Source organism: Lacerta agilis, chromosome 10 (genome assembly GCF_009819535.1).
Source record: "Lacerta agilis isolate rLacAgi1 chromosome 10, rLacAgi1.pri, whole genome shotgun sequence".
Classification (NCBI taxonomy): domain Eukaryota; kingdom Metazoa; phylum Chordata; class Lepidosauria; order Squamata; family Lacertidae; genus Lacerta; species Lacerta agilis.
The window spans coordinates 30,059,535-30,075,684 of record NC_046321.1 but is presented as its reverse complement, the minus strand read 5'-3'; the positions used below and the strand labels follow the sequence as shown (position 1 = coordinate 30,075,684).

Below are 16,150 nucleotides of genomic sequence, written 5' to 3'. Positions count from 1 at the left end.
GTTAACAGAACATGAATGCTCTTATGCTGGAGTCTGTATGTAGATATAGTTATTCAGTCATTGATCCCTGTTCAGTTACTTCTGGTCTAGAAGGAAGGGCAAGGCCACCAAAGGAGGCAGGGTTACAATTGCACTAGAAGAGCAACAGGAGCAGTAAATTCCCCTCAAGAGGAAGTTCCTCTTCAATACTTCCTGTTGCTACTGCCTCTGACCATAGTGATGCAGTGCAGCAACCTTATAAATGCATGTGAAAGTCTTCTTAAACATAGTTCTACAGCACCTTTCTGGACCTCTTTGGCTTGGCTTCTCACTTCACATTCCACCTCATAGTGGTTTAATTTTCACCATTTTGCATCATTTGAGTTTCTTGAATCATTACAGCACCCGTGACCTACTTAAAGTCATACATGGAAAGAACATATCTACCCAGTCATCACCATGCCCACTGCCATCTCCATCTAGTGTTTGTTTATGAAGCATAAAAGTTGGAGGGGGCAGAACAATAAGCTTTTTGTGGAAAGCTTGAAGGGCCTGGAATCCTAACATTATTTCCATACCAGACCTTTGACCCTCCCACATTCTTGCCACACTAACCCTGTCATCCCCAGACAAGTCTACATAAATGGTGTAAACCAATGATGCATACATTTCTTAATTATAGGTGATATTTCCACAGCTGTGCTATTTAAAGGTCTACCAGGCTATCAAGATGCTAACTGCAGTACTGTAATGAGATGGCAAGACTGGAATTCATAGAATCATAGAATCATAGAGTTGGAAGAGACCACAAGGGCCATCCAGTCCAACCCCCTGCCAAGCAGGAAACACCATCAAAGCATTCCTGACAGATGGCTGTCAAGCCTCTGCTTAAAGACCTCCAAAGAAGGAGACTCCACCACACTCCTTGGTAGCAAATTCCACTGCCGAACAGCTCTCACTGTCAGGAAGTTCTTCCTAATGTTTAGGTGGAATCTTCTTTCTTGTAGTTTGAATCCATTGCCCCGTGTCCGCTTCTCTGGAGCAGCAGAAAACAACCTTTCACCCTCCTCTATATGACATCCTTTTATATATTTGAACATGGCTATCAGATCACCCCTTAACCTTCTCTTCTCCAGGCTAAACATACCCAGCTCCCTAAGCTGTTCCTCAGAAGGCATCGTTTCCAGGCCTTATTTTGGTTGCACCATGCAGCACAAAGTATCTTTCAGACTTGGTAGAAGCATCAGGAGTGATGTTCAAAGGGTTTTTGAACAATAACACTGAACAGATTGCATACCTTCCCAAATTTGACAGTGGAATATTAGTTAATGTAAACAAGTAAAGTAAGGAAGGAGGTTTTGGTATGTTCACAAAACACCTCTTCTTGGGACCATGCCCTGTCAAAAAATTTTAATGTAAATTTGAAAAATGCATATTTTGTACAATGGAAAACACATTTTTGCAAGTGTTATAATTATCTATGTTTTTGTGGTCACAACTTGCTTCCATAGTGTTCAGATTTTCAGTATTCATTAGGGAATGGACTCAAATACCTGCCGGTCCAACTTCCAGGGGTGTATTGTGACCTCTGAAGTCCAATTCCCACTGCAACATCTCACTTCAAAAAGTCATGGGGTCCCATAGAGCAACCTCCATCATAGAGCAAAGAGCTTATAGTCAGAAAAGGAAGTCTGAAAATCCCTAATGTGTGCATGGAAATGCTGGGATAGGTACACAAAAGAAATTGGAGTTCTTATTGCCAAATACACTGTAATGAATCCAAATAAGAACTCTGGCCTAAAGTTTTAACCAAAAAACATACGTTTACTCGTAAGTAATTCCAAATGTAATATCAATTCTGTAAAGAATTACAGTCTTAAACATAAAATAGTTTCATATGGAAATTTTCCTTGAAGTCTTCTAGAGATAGATGTCGAGGCTTCTCAAATACGTGTCAGATGTAAACCAGGGAGACCAGGACAGGGCCCCGTTTCGGCATGGATGCCTTCTTCAGCTTGTTTTTTATGATAGAAGTATATGAAAAATATATATGGTGTCTGTTTCTTTGATTCCTAAAAGGAACAAGCTGAAGAAGGCATCTGACACGTATTTGAGAAGCCTCGACATCTATCTCTAGAAGATGTTTAAGACTGTAATTCTTTACAGAATTGATATTACATTTGGAATTACTTACGAGTAAACGTATGCTTTTTGGTTAAAACTTTAGGCCAGAGTTCTTATTTGGATTCATTACAGGATAGGTACACAAACATATTGCTAGGTGGCTCTTTCATGTAAAGTGCCTAAAACCCACTTTTAAGAAACTAAGACATCTTAAGATCTGTGCTCCATTCTACTTTAGTAGCAATAGCATAGCTATCCAAGTGAAGCAGCTGCCTCAGGCAGCAACTGGTTAGGTGTGTGTGTGGCAAAAAAGCAGCAGCCAGTTGTTGGAAGAATATAGTTGTGTGTGCCGCGTGGTTTGCCCTATACTGCCTTCAAGTGCAGTGAAAGACCCATAACCACCAATATTGGAAGATTCAGTTGCCAACCTGATCAGCTTTCGGACATGGAACTGGAGGGGGTGCCATCTTGTCCTTTGCCTCAGCCAGCAAAATGAGCCTTGGGGCAGTCCTGAGCAGAACAAACACAGAGTATCCAAAATTCACCATTTGGGAACTGAGACAAGATATTAGTAATTTCATTTCCTTCCGGTAATTTAAAAAAAACAACTGGAAATGTGTATCTTCATTTCACAAGTGGGTTTGCAGGGTAGGCCTACTAAAGATGAGAATTCACAGTCAATCAGAAATAAGCAACCCATTGTCCTTTCACGGAATCTTAAAATGTATGAACGAGTACAGATATGGTCATGTCACCATTTTGTTTTATATAGCACTTCCATTTCTTCAAAAAGCTGCACACCCTGGTGGACTAAGCACTTGCAAAACAATAGGCCAGTTGTGAGAGAAAAATCTGCACAGGGCCAAACCACATTACAATAATCACTTGTATTTTGAAGAAAGAAAAACAAAGCAGTTACAGGATCCAATGTGGGATTTACTCCTGATCAGGACTGGGCCTGAGGCAGTTTCTTGAAGAATATCACCCTGGCTACTATGTGCTCCAGAAGGTGCGGCTTGTGGTAAGCAACTGATGACACAATTGTGCTAGTAGCAAACTGGTTTCAGCCAATTTGTATCACTTGTTCTGTGTACCAAACAAAACAAAACCCTAAGCCCCACTGCAGTTGTGTAGACTGCTTGTTAAAAACATTAACATACAGAACATGCATCAATGCGTTTGATTGACTCCACATAGTTTATTAGAATTTCAAACTTTTTTCATAATACAGTACTATATGACAATTAACATGAAATTGCATTTCACCAGGAGCATCTATGACCAAACAGTGCAAAACTCAAGCTGAGAATATACTTTGCACAACATCAGACAGGGGTGAGGTTACTTTTTGTTTTTCCCTTAGCTCCAAAGCAAATGAGTTAAATTCACAGGAAGCTATCTGTCAATGGAAGAAAAAATTGGGGTGGGGGAGAAATAGGTGTTTGTAGTGGAAACCAAGGTCACAGCTTATTCACCCCCTGCCCGTATTAAGTATACTCCCTGCAATGTATACTTAACTTCAGTCTGGGCATTCCTCCTTTTCCCTGCTCCTGATTCATCATGGAGCAGAACTGGAGCTGTGAAAAAAAATTGCACAGTGGGGAAACTCCATTTACCTTATAAGCATTACAAGCAATGTAGTTGGCTCTGCAGCCTTCTATTTTGCTTGCGGTTCTCTGTATCAGGATCAGTGTAGTAGGATCTCTTAATAACTTCAGTATATACTTCAGAGGCATTACTGCAGTTTTAAATTTCCTAAACCTGCTGGAGAGTCTGCTTTGTGCTTTCAATTCACACAATAAATTTACCTACATAGGTTGACAACAAAACCGAACAGCCCCAATGCAGAGAATTAATGTGTACAGCAGAAGACATGTAGTTTCATCGATCTTCACAGAGCAATCATGTCTGGAGAGTTACCATACATGCCTCTTATAGCTTCTATTAGTTCTCAGGGGGGACAGTTGCTAGGCATAAGGAATCCCAGATTCAGACTGAGCACTCCACACACATCCCACAAAACAAGTATTTATTGTGAGGAGCTCCTGAGAAGTCTCTCTCAGTATCTAGTTGTGGCAGGTGACATGACAACTGGGTGCTCCCCATAGCTGTCCATGTTCCATGGGAAACTTGCAGGTTTACCTACTTCCACAGAGAGGAAACCACCTTCTGCGCACTAATTGGTGGCTGTGGATTAGGAGAAATGTCCAAAATAGCCATGATAATCCAAGGCACAACAATTTATGACTCAAGTTTCCAAACTCCATGTTGTTTTTCAAACACAATTCTCATGTGTGTTTTGATTTCTGAACCATTAAGCTGTTCTATTTCCAAATGTTACAAGTTAATACAATAGTAAGAACCAGAACAAATCTGAAATCTAAAAATAAACAAACGTCCAGTTAAATTACCGGTATTTAACACATTTGAAATTGCTCCAAATGTCAGAGAAATTCTATGCATGTTTGCTCAGAAAATTAGTTCCTACTGTTTTCAATGAGACTTCTTAATGAGTCTGTTTAGGATTAGTCTTTGACTAGGATTAGACTTTGAACTTCAAAACTAGGTAAACTGAACGTTCCAAAGCACTGAGTAACTTTTCAACCTTCTTTAGTTCAGCTTTCTCACCTCAAAGAGTTACAAATAGAAACAACAGTTTAACATTTCTAAATTCTGAGCAGATTGAAATTTGATATTTAATTATAATTAATCAGATTCAAACCCTGCTGAAATGTTGGTTCCAATAATGGAAAATACATACTGTCTCACCAAAGCCCAATCATGTAAAGCACATGATGCAAGAAAAGATCACATGGGCTTAAAAATCCACCACTGAAGCAGAACATTCGCACATGAGATTATCATAACAATTACATTCTGAAGATTTCACAGGCAAACTGGTAGGTTTAGGAACAGCACAAAAAGTGACAAACTCTCAACAAATCCCAAAACCACCGCAGTTCTCTTATGAGATTGCTCCATAATCAAAACAGACATTACAAACAAAAATATTTTTTTTACTTCTTGTTCATTTGCAGGTAGTTAGCCCTATGGAGTAAGATACAGAATTGGATAGATAAGACCATTGAAGACTTGGCACACAAAACAGTACAAAACAAGAGAAGAGGCCAGGGCTTCACACAGAATGTAGACAGGCCATTGGTCCTTCTAATTCTGATTTTTCCCTTTTTGAATAATTATTGGTTGTCACCGAAGAACACAATTTATGTGGTTACTATTTAATCAAAGTCAAGCACAAATATAGGCTGATGCCCCTTCCATCTAAGTTAGGTGGGATAATTCTAACCCTAACTCCCAGGTTTTACCCTAACTCCCAGATTTTGGCACAAAACTCAGTGACTTGTTTTTGTTTATATAGTTGGCTTTTCGAAAATGTTTTATGCTCGTGAAACAGAAAACATACTGTGGATTTCATGCTGGTAACAAATGCAGTTCCTCAAATGTCCTCAAGGATAAGAACAGAAAAGTGTGAGAAACTTCCACTGAGCTCTTAATCAATAGCACTCAATGTGAATCAGTTTGGACTGGATACACCATAAGATGATTGATCAGTCTCCGTGGCTGGAGTTAATTTTTATCTTTTCTGTTCAAAATTAAAATTACTGGATACATGAACCTGGGTAGCTGGTCTCACTCCCAACCAATTCTGAATGGCAAGGATATAAATTATATACCCAGGTTCATGTGTCCAGTAATTTTAATTTTGAACAGAAAAGAGAAAAATTTGTTTCCTTACAGTGCTTCTCAATATCAAGGGTATTACTCAACGACTATTTGCACTCGCATTCTGCAGTTCCATTGAAATCAATATACCTACAAAAAGCTTGTGTGGTCACAGAGTCACTTCCTAACGGAGATTATCTTACACTGAGAGATACTTGACATAATATGAAAAGCATATTTGCAGCAGGCAAAGTCATGTGGCTGATTCACTGAAGACGCATCTCTTTTTCTCCTTATCATGTGATGCAACCCTGAGAAAAGAAACTTGGGAAGGACAAATATTATGTGGCTAAGTTCAAAAAAGTGTGTCATGATGAGTCCCACAGAACCCTCCACCCCCTATGTATTAGCAGTCAATGAATTAGCCTGTCCACAATGTCTTTAAAACTCCTGGCCCCAGATAGGATACTTATTGCTACCCCCCGTTGCTCAGCCTGGGGTCCATTCATTTGTACTTGTAGCCTAGTCTTCACAAATGAAATCAAGGCTCAGAAAACAGGTCTCCAAGTGAAACTCAGAGACTATGGCTATAGTAGAAATAGCAACAAATATGGGTCATGGATACAGGAAAGTGCCCATTTAGAGCAGAACAACTTGGGAAAGTTATGGTGCTGCCTTTTTCCTAGTCTCATGCCCTCAAACAAAAATATAATTGCTCCAATCCAGCAAAGGCAATCTGTGCACACAGAAGTAGATTTGTGTGTGCAGGTCCCTTTCTGCATTGGTCCATGGAGGACTCCAAGGAGGGGTTGACTGTGCAGGGTTAAAAATAATCTGTAGCCCTTACACAGACGCATGTTACATGTTGGATCAGGATAATGTGCATCACCACTAGTTAAATGGATGATTAGCTCTGTCTGTGCCATCTGATCTTTGCACACTGGAGCATGCTGCTCACAGCTGGCCAAGACATTTGGGTGCCTTACAAACTCAACACATACAGACACAATATAAACAAGCAATTTGCCACCCTGGTAGGGCACCCAAAAGTTGCTTTCTCAGGCAACCAACTCACTCTGCCCAATGGAAAGACTGGCCCAGATGCAGTTTATTGCTGTGTGCAAGGATCCCTGGAGAGGGGCAGCCAATTTAATACATTAGAATGCTTAAAATGGCATATACTTAGCCAAGATCCATGTTCTAAACACACATGACCCCACACCAGAAAGCTGCTCTGCTGTTTTGGGCACCTAGGAAATGGTGTCTCATCCTCACAGAATCATAGAGTTGGAAGGGACCCCAAGGGTCTTCTAGTCCAACCCCTTGCAATGCAGGAATCTCACCCTGTTCTGTATATTTGAAGCAACACAAGTTCTGTTGACATTTTTGATGCAGGTAATGAGACCTAGTGTGGTTTTTACACCTGCTTTGAGACTAGCTCCACACAGCCGTACCAAAACACTTACCCCCACCTTGTGCTAGAAACTACCCTCACTCACACTAGAAGTGTCCTCAGGCAGCCACTCACAATAAATCACATACCACCTTATGCAATGTGCTATGCTCAAATTCAGCAGCTGCTGACAAAGCATGCCACACATTTTCAAGTAAGAGCAATCCCCAGCTGGCTGTGTGGTTTCATTGTGAGCAGACTGGGGAGGAAATCCAATGAAGGAGTGAGCATCTTTCCAGCAAGATTCCAAGTTCCTGCTATACTGTGCAGTTGTCTATGGCACTGAATGAGATCATGGAAGCAACGGAATGTATCCAAGTGTATGAGAAGGCAGCACTTGACAGGCGAGGCGAGGAAAGTATGGAATGTAGAGAAGAACTATGCTCTACGAAACTATGGTGTGGGAGTGAATGCATTCCAATGAGGCATCCAATGTATAGACATGTCTCTGTAATTGGGGGATGATGTAGATATTAACAGTATGTGCTACCTTAACATGGAATGTACACACATGAGTACGGTAGAGAAGCAAAGGCACATGTCCCTAACATGAAATATATACTGGTGAAACTGATGTCCACAAGACTAGTACTTCACAGTGGAACAGGTGTATTAACACAGCATGACATACTCTGCCAACAAGGGAATGAATCCTACTCTACAGTCAGAACTGATGCCCTGAAATGAAGGTGAGAGATAATATGGGCACAGTAAAACCAGCTATGAGAATACCCATCATGTCATAGGCCCTATATTCTGCCAATATTATCAGTATGCAATCTGCACACTATTAGATTAGCAGAGGTTCCTGCCTATTTTCACATGCATTAATGTTTTCATACAGTACTTTGGTAACATATCCCTAAAGGAAGTGTGGATCAAAGTGCAAACACTGTGTGGATAGAGAGCATATCTACTGCATAACCACACACAACGGAGCTCCAGAAGCAACGTATAGAAATTAGAACTGCAGTGTCACAGCCTCTAGCTCAGTGGCTTTTGGTGTGGATGCAGAAAGGTAGGTTGTGTGATGGTGTTTCACAGTTTTCAATCTGGTTGACAATCTAGAAAGTACAGTGCTAAACAGGGGACTCCTGATCAGACCACTTTAAAAGATTGCAGCAGCAGAGGATTGTGAAATACAGCTTTTCACATGACAGCATTCTGGATCCTCTAAGTATAGAGAAGTGCAGACAACCCGACATCTAGAAACAAATTCCCTAATCATGGAGAAGTAAAAGCAATTCTTTAACGGTAATTAATCTGCACAGACTTTTAAAAGTGAAATCTGAGTGAGTGAGTTCAGAGCCAGACAGGCGCTTGTGTGCGGTGAAACGATCTGAAATCAAAATATATACAACTTGGCTAGTAATGTGTCCTACTGCATAGCTGAGCTTAGTGTTGGGAATGAGAATAGAATTCAGTCTGTGCAATCAATTTGGGGTTTTTGCCTCACCCAAGAGACTCTAAATAAAGTAATGAAATGGTGTCTGTTGTGAGGTTTGTGAGATGGGCACTTGTCCAGGAGGCACTCGACCAAAATACACAGGTCATGCAGAAATATTGCTTTCTTATACTTAAGAGGTCTAAAGCTCACGTACAGGTGTGACCACTCCTAGCAAGGTAACAAACGCTCTTTATATATGGAGGATAAAAAATATCAAGTGATGGAGTGATGATCAAGTTCAAAAACCAGAAGGTCTAAGTTGATATGAGTCTACAGGCCTTGTCTAAATAGCAAAAAGGAACGCTTCATTATCAGAGCCCCAAGCAAGGAGTGGTTTGACCACATCACTTGCAGAAGTGCTAAGCAAACCAGAGTGTGCACATTAATTTGTAACTTCAGGGGGGATGGCTTTCTTCTAGATACTTCCAACACATCTATGCAAGAAGAATACTAGACTTCAGGCACCCCAAATGCAAGGTTGTCTCGTATCATCAGTGTTTTCCGAAGGTCTCGTTCCATGATTGGCCTTTGTGTCCGCCACTTGTGCGCTTCCTGAAGTCCTGGCTCAAAGTAGTATATGCAAGCTCCAAAGCCCACCAAGATAAGGATGGAGATCATCAGATACATTGGCACAAACCAATCCAAGAAATGAGGCATGATTGCTAGAAAAAGGAAAGGTAAACATATGCAGTTGGTATTGGTTGATGAGTATCAAAATCACTATCAAACATATATATATTTATATAGACACTAGCGCAGCAGCCATCGGTGCCAGCGTATTTCCTATGATACCCACAGAAGGTCTCAGTAAATATTTCCTCAAAAATCCGCAGTGCATGAGATGGTTTGCCCTCCTTGTTCAGTTCCTGTTTGCATTGGTTCAGCCTTTCTTACAGTGGACACGAACCCTTAGACATGCCCACATTTCATTAGATCCTAGGGTTAAACTCCCACATTCCCTTCTGTTCTGGAGAGGTGCACTCTGTGAGCAAGTGCAGCAGTGGCTGATGTAAGGTGCCTTTCTTCCATGGATGGAAGAATGATAAGGAGCATGCCCACACAATTTTATGAGCCTGTCTTCTCTCTCTCTCTTTTGGATGTGGCAGCCATTTTGTATTATGCTATGGCCCCACAGACTCCCTGGAAAAGACCCTGATGTTGGGAAAGATGGAGGGCACAAGGAGAAGGGGACGACAGAGGACGAGATGGTTGGACAGTGTTCTCGAAGCTACCAACATGAGTCTGACCAAACTGCGGGAAGCAGTGGAAGACAGGAGTGCCTGGCTTGCTTTGGTCCATGGGGTCACGAAGAGTCGGACACGACTGAACGACTAAACAACAACAACAACAACAACAATGGCCCCACAGCAGCTCTTATGTGACTGGTACCCATTGTACTTACTTTCTCAAAATTACTAATGTGCTCTCTAGCCCCAACTATCCCACTAGGCTGATTGCAACTTTCATTTTTTGTTTTTTAAATTTATTTATTTATTTCAAAGAAAAAAGAAAATAAAAGAAAACAATACATAACACTGCAGACAAACTTATATACATATTTTCCACAATAAAAGCCAGAAAAGAAAGAAAAAAAGAAGAATAAAGATAAGAGAGAAAAAGGGAAGAGAGAGGAATATAAAAAGGGGGGAAAGAAGGAAGAAGAATAAGAAAAGAAAAGGGAAAAAATACTTTTCATAACTTTTGATACCCCACTTTTTTCTCCTTTAATCCATGCCTCTCTTAATATATTGTCTCTTGTAATGCAGTATAATTATACTATGATTCTAAAGAATAATGCAAGTCTACTAAATCCACACAATAGCTTACCTTGAGCAACTGATTTTTCCTCTCTCAGATTGCTTGTTAAGAAGTGCTTTGTAAAGTTGCTATACCCCTGAGAGAGAAAATGGAGGAATAACTAATCATAATAAAGCAAGCCAATATGCACCTATTTCCTTTATCTTTTGGCAGTATTTGGATTATTTAAAATTAAAATATTTTATCCGAGGCAGCTAACATCCAGATAGAAACAATGATAACCTAATAATAAAAACACAAACAGTATAGTATAAAACAACAAATACCGGTAGGTGACAACGACAACAAGGGTGCAATCAGTTAATAAAACTTCTATTACACTACTCCAGTCCAAATGTCTGTTTACAAAGTAACATATTTGGCGCTTGTCAAGAAGCAAGCTATGAAGTAGTCAAGTTGGTATCTTTAGGAATTTAGTGTCAGGACCTAGAACCTACCCTTCTGCTCCACTGTGTTCTGTCTCCTCTGTAAACCTGGCAGATTCGGCTTTACCTCAAGGTTGAAGTACCGGCCTACCTGAGTGTCAGCTGATCCCACAGGCCAACTCTTGCTCTCTCCTTGCTCCTTAACACTCATCTATGTGTTGCTATGAGTAGCAGTGCATATTCCTGGTGCCTTTGCCACTCAACCTACAACCTAACCATGACTTCCTCTGGAGCCTCTGGCCCCTCTGACCTTGATCTGCCTCATCCAGAACTCAGTCTAGTTTGGTCAATGCAGCAGCTACCAATAACCTGAAGCAGATCCCTACTGAGAGCTAAAACTAGCCCCTACAACAAAGCCTTGCCTCATGTTCCCACACATCATTTTGCACACAGCAGGGAAGCTAGATAACAAGGCTTATGTTGTTGATTGGATGGCAAAGGCACCTTCAAATGGTACTAACTGGTCCCAGACTGTTGACTTCACTCCCCCTTTTATCCCAGCCATACCTCAACTGATAACACATTTTCCTCAACTTTATATTCCACTACTTTTACACTTCCTAGACCAGCTAGCCATTCAATATAGATGAGCTCCATTTCCTGCTTTTTTCAGCTTCTTTCCTTTTTTCACTCAGGCTGCATCCAGTTGGCAGCTTCTGCCACCACTGACAAGTTAGCACTATACCGGTGAACCTGAAGTACAGAAGATGTACCAAGTAGGGTGGGATAGTTGCGCTACAGTCATTATTTTCAACTGTGCAGCCACTGCTGACCCTGTTAGATCCCAGCCTGTCATCTGGACTTGCAGTGATCTGCATGAGAAGACACACAGTCCTGTATGGCACTCAAAAATCCTCTGTCTGCAGGTGGCCTTAATTCATTATTCAATCATTCTTTGCTTCTATTATTGACTATAGCAATGACATATTTTGTGAATCCACTGATTCCTTCCCATTTTATCTCACATAATTTGGTTCTTTATTATCTTAACCACTCTGCCGTCTTCATCCCTAGCTGAAACAAAATGTTTAAAATATATATAACTACATTTCCTCGCAATCATTCCTTGTCCTCTCCTCCGACTCTGTGTTGTCCTTGCATCTTTCTGTTCCTCCCTTTTTTGTTTCTCTAACTGTCCAAATGCAAACTGTGTGAATCCTCTTCCCCTGCTTTTTGGTTACTCCGTGAACCAATATGATGCTGCTAGATTAAACAATAACTAACCAACAACGCTTCAAATTTGATGGATGAAGGAAGGAGCATTTCAGTACTTTCCACCACTGCTCTCTCCTACCTATTCAACCCCATTCAGCCACTCCCCAGCCACCACAGCAGCATCAGAGAGAGCCAAGGATGAGACCAGACCTATACTTCCAAATCTGGTCCTGACCTCTAAAACAGAATATGCTCCAAGGACCCTTCTCTGCCCCCCCCCAAGCAGAAGTTGCAGCAGAGGGGAGGGGAGGCACTGCTTTACAGTGTCTCCCCTTCTCAAATATGATGTCTGAAATGTGGAGAAGCATCAAAAGCATTCTGCTTTACTGTCCTTCTCCTTGTGGGATCCTTGGTGTGGAAGGCTAAGCTACTCTGCATCAGGGATGGTGTACTGCAACACTGCTCCCATTAAGGTAGGAAGTAAAAGTTTGAGCTCAGGTTCATGACTGGAGAGGCAATTAGAACCCGATCCCAGTAAGGAGGAAACTTTCCACCTTCTCAACTACATTTCAGATACTTGCAGTCCATTTATTTAGTCCCACAGGACTCAGTGGGAGAATTTCAGAACTACACATACACCCCAACTGTCCCTTTTTGCCAGAGATAGTCCCTATTTTCTGGTTTCAACAATCCACTGCCCCTATTTGGACTATATTTTGGAACTTCAGGATTTGGTTAATATAAACTGCTAGAGTTATTAGGAGTCACTCTTCAAAGAACAGCTCTGTCCCTGGGGTCTTAAGGGTGTATCGGTAAATGCCTGTGAAGATATTTCAGTGATTTTTAGGGGCAAATCTTTCTGGATAACTTCACAGGATAACTTTCAGCTCATCGTTTCATGAATATGCAGTATGCAAAAAGAGCATCCAGCAATTTGGGGTGCAGCATGGGCATTGATCCTTGGTATAAGAACTAGGAAGTTACAAGCAGAGGCGTAGCAAGGTCAGGTGGTACCTGGTGCAAATTATTTTTGTCACCCCCCTCCCCACATCAATGGCTCAGGGCAGGCTTGGGAGTCGCAGGCAAGCAGAGTGCCAAATGTCACCCCCCTCAGCGATGACACACAGGGCGGTCCGCACCCCCCTTCCTACACCTCTGGTTACAAGCATATTCTCATTTGGGAGGGCACTTCTCTCTCTCATTTAGATTTTAGAAGTAATGCCCCAATTTCATTTAGAGCTGATCACAGCAGCAGATTTTTTAATTTAAAGCAGGCACAAAAGTGCCCTGTTTCATATACTCTGGCAACATATTGCCATAATTGTACAGAGGCCAAATCCATTAGGCAAAACACTGGCAGATATTTAAAATATATATAATGTTATATAAAACTGTGTACTCCATAAAGCAAATGGCAGCAAGAAACTTCTGGGTGACTTTTGCTGATGGATCTTGAATGAACAGAGGTGAGAAGGGAAGAGATGCCACATGACTAGAACTTGTTTTCCCTACCCCTTATTACTACAGCAAAAATGAGTAAAATAGTCCAAGGAAGGAGTCTGCAAAAAGGGCACACAGAAATTAAATGACAGAGGTCACAAACACATAAATGACAAATGGCAGGTTCTCAATTATTGAGAAGTGACAAAGCCAGGATACCAGATGCAGCTGTTAATGCTAGTTGTTCTTGCATACTTAAACAACATAGATAGATCTGGGAGGAAACTTCAGCTTAATGACAATGGTGCCACATTTGTAGTCTTTGGTTTCACAAACGTTAAACAGTTCTGGTGGAACACGGATCAGTTCCCATGGTGTGGAACAGATATCCCCTGAATTTACTCTACAGCTAGGCACAAAAAGGAAAGAACAGAACCAACCCACAGCTTTCCCATAGCTAACGAAACTATCTAGTAGGATCCAAAGGTCTACCACATCAAACAACTTAACAGGTCAAAAAGAAAAATGTAGGAGCTCTTTCCCCTACCAGTTTCCAGACAAAAATATGTCAGCCTCAACTAGAAATTAACCCAACCCATGCCAGCTCAACCAAACTAGCAAGAATAGGCCTTGGTTTCATATGGTGAGTCTCACAATCCTTAAAAGACATCCTTAAAGTGCAGCTACTGAGAGAGATTCAAGCAAAGGGAAGAAACAGGTGCCATTGACACCTCATACCAGACTGGAATATAATAGCCAGTCATATGATGAGTAATTTTAATAAATAAATATCCAGTGAATCCTCAGATGCTCGTAAATGTTGCATTAACTTTGATAGACAAAGATCCTATGCACCTTTTTTATCCATCTATTTTACTGCCACAAGCCTAATCACTTCTGCTCAGAAGTCTCACAGATGTAAATGGGACTTACTCCTTAGTGTGCTTAGACTGCAGCCACATAGATTAAAAATCAACAATACCCAGTAGAACTGGGACTTTATTGACCCCAAATAGGGTTATTCCTTTAAAAATCCACACACCTTATTTTTTTTCCATATGTGATATTTGGAGTCTGCATATGTCTGCTTTGAGATTCTGTTTATGCTAGTTTATGAAATTAAATGTTTTTAAAATGGTATCAGGAACTGAAAGTAAAACTTCACCTGCCTAAAATCACTGCACTTCTGCAAAAGAATAAGGACAGCACAGCCTAAGATACACAGACTTTATATAAAATCATCATTAGCTCAGCATTGTAGAATACTATTCACACTCATATTTATGCACTGTGGTTTTTTATATTATTCTTATTTACACCACTTATAGAGCTTTATGATTAAGTGGTCTATACTTTTTTCTAGATAAAATAAATAAATTTAAGCCCCATGGTATGCATCTATATCCTCCTCTCATCCAGTCTCTATCACAGAACATGTCATGCCTCTCCATCACTGAAGATTTTAAAGAAAAGCCTAGCTTCTTCTTCTCTTCTTTAGGAAAGGATTTTCTTCTATGGGCTTGGTTAGAACAAATGACCCATGTGCTCCCTTCCATACCTCAATTTCCATGGCTCTGTTTTTCATCACAGTGTCCAAATAAATGAAGATGTATTACAAATAGACATAATTCAAAGGAGATCCCTAAACACAAGAAGTCATGCATGTACAATACCGGGGCACGGTGCATCACCTACCTCGATCCACATACATGCTTCATTCAGACTACTGCTCTGTGATCTGTCGTTACCCAGAACAGAACAGTAGCTTTCCGCTCATCTGATGCTGCTCTCTGCTGTATGTATGGGTCAGAGGAAGGGACAAAGTGCTTCTCCAATGGAATGCAGTCCAAGCACGTCAAAGTGTCAGAGCAGTCAATAGCATGGACAGAAATGAAGTGCTGCTTGCCCTGCATGTACGCATGCTCATGTATGCAATTGTAAATGACACACAGTCAAGCACACTGCCTCATCATCTGAAGCTGCCGAGGACTGCTTCCCCGCTCTCCACCCCCCCCCCCCCCGCCCCACATTGCTGGCATAAATGGATCGGCTTTGGATTCTTTCCATCTTGCTCCCATTTGGGTGGCCCCCTCCCTTTCACCCTCACAAAAGAGGCAAGACCTTCCCCAACCAATCAAAACACCACAGCCAGACTATCAGCTGTTGTCATAGCAACAAGCCTAGAAAGATCTCCAGTGCACGTGGTACAGGGAATAAGCAAGCAGAACTGGGAGAGAGATAGATGCTCTAAGCTGAGGAAGTCAGTTTTAAATTGGATAAATGTTTGCAAATATAATGATGTGTGAGCATCAACAGACACATATTATGACCACCCCAGCAACACTTACAAGTTGCCACTTTTGACTCCATGCTTTCCCAGACACCTGTAAGCAGGCTTCTGCATGTGCATCACTTACTTGAACAGGAACCACACCCCATAAACTAATGCACATTAGATCTGCACCTGGTGCTACATTGCTTTCAATGGGATGCATTCTGATATTCATTCTATTGACCATCCTTGTGTATGTTTTGACACAACTAGTTATGTGTAAGTATATATTTTTAACCAAGACCAGTGCAAACAAATCAGGGCAATAATCCTTGAAGAAAATTATGGGCATG

General features: G+C 41.1%; 1 long non-coding RNA gene across 1 annotated transcript; it reads right to left on the bottom strand.

Moving 5' to 3' along the window:
• Positions 1-7,518: 7,518 nt before the first annotated feature.
• On the bottom strand, positions 7,519-15,525 carry LOC117053974. The gene is made up of 3 exons (XR_004427453.1): positions 15,221-15,525; positions 10,515-10,581; positions 7,519-9,349 (listed from the first exon to the last, which is right to left on the bottom strand). It is a non-coding gene; the product is annotated as an uncharacterized LOC117053974 (long non-coding RNA).
• Positions 15,526-16,150: the final 625 nt, after the last annotated feature.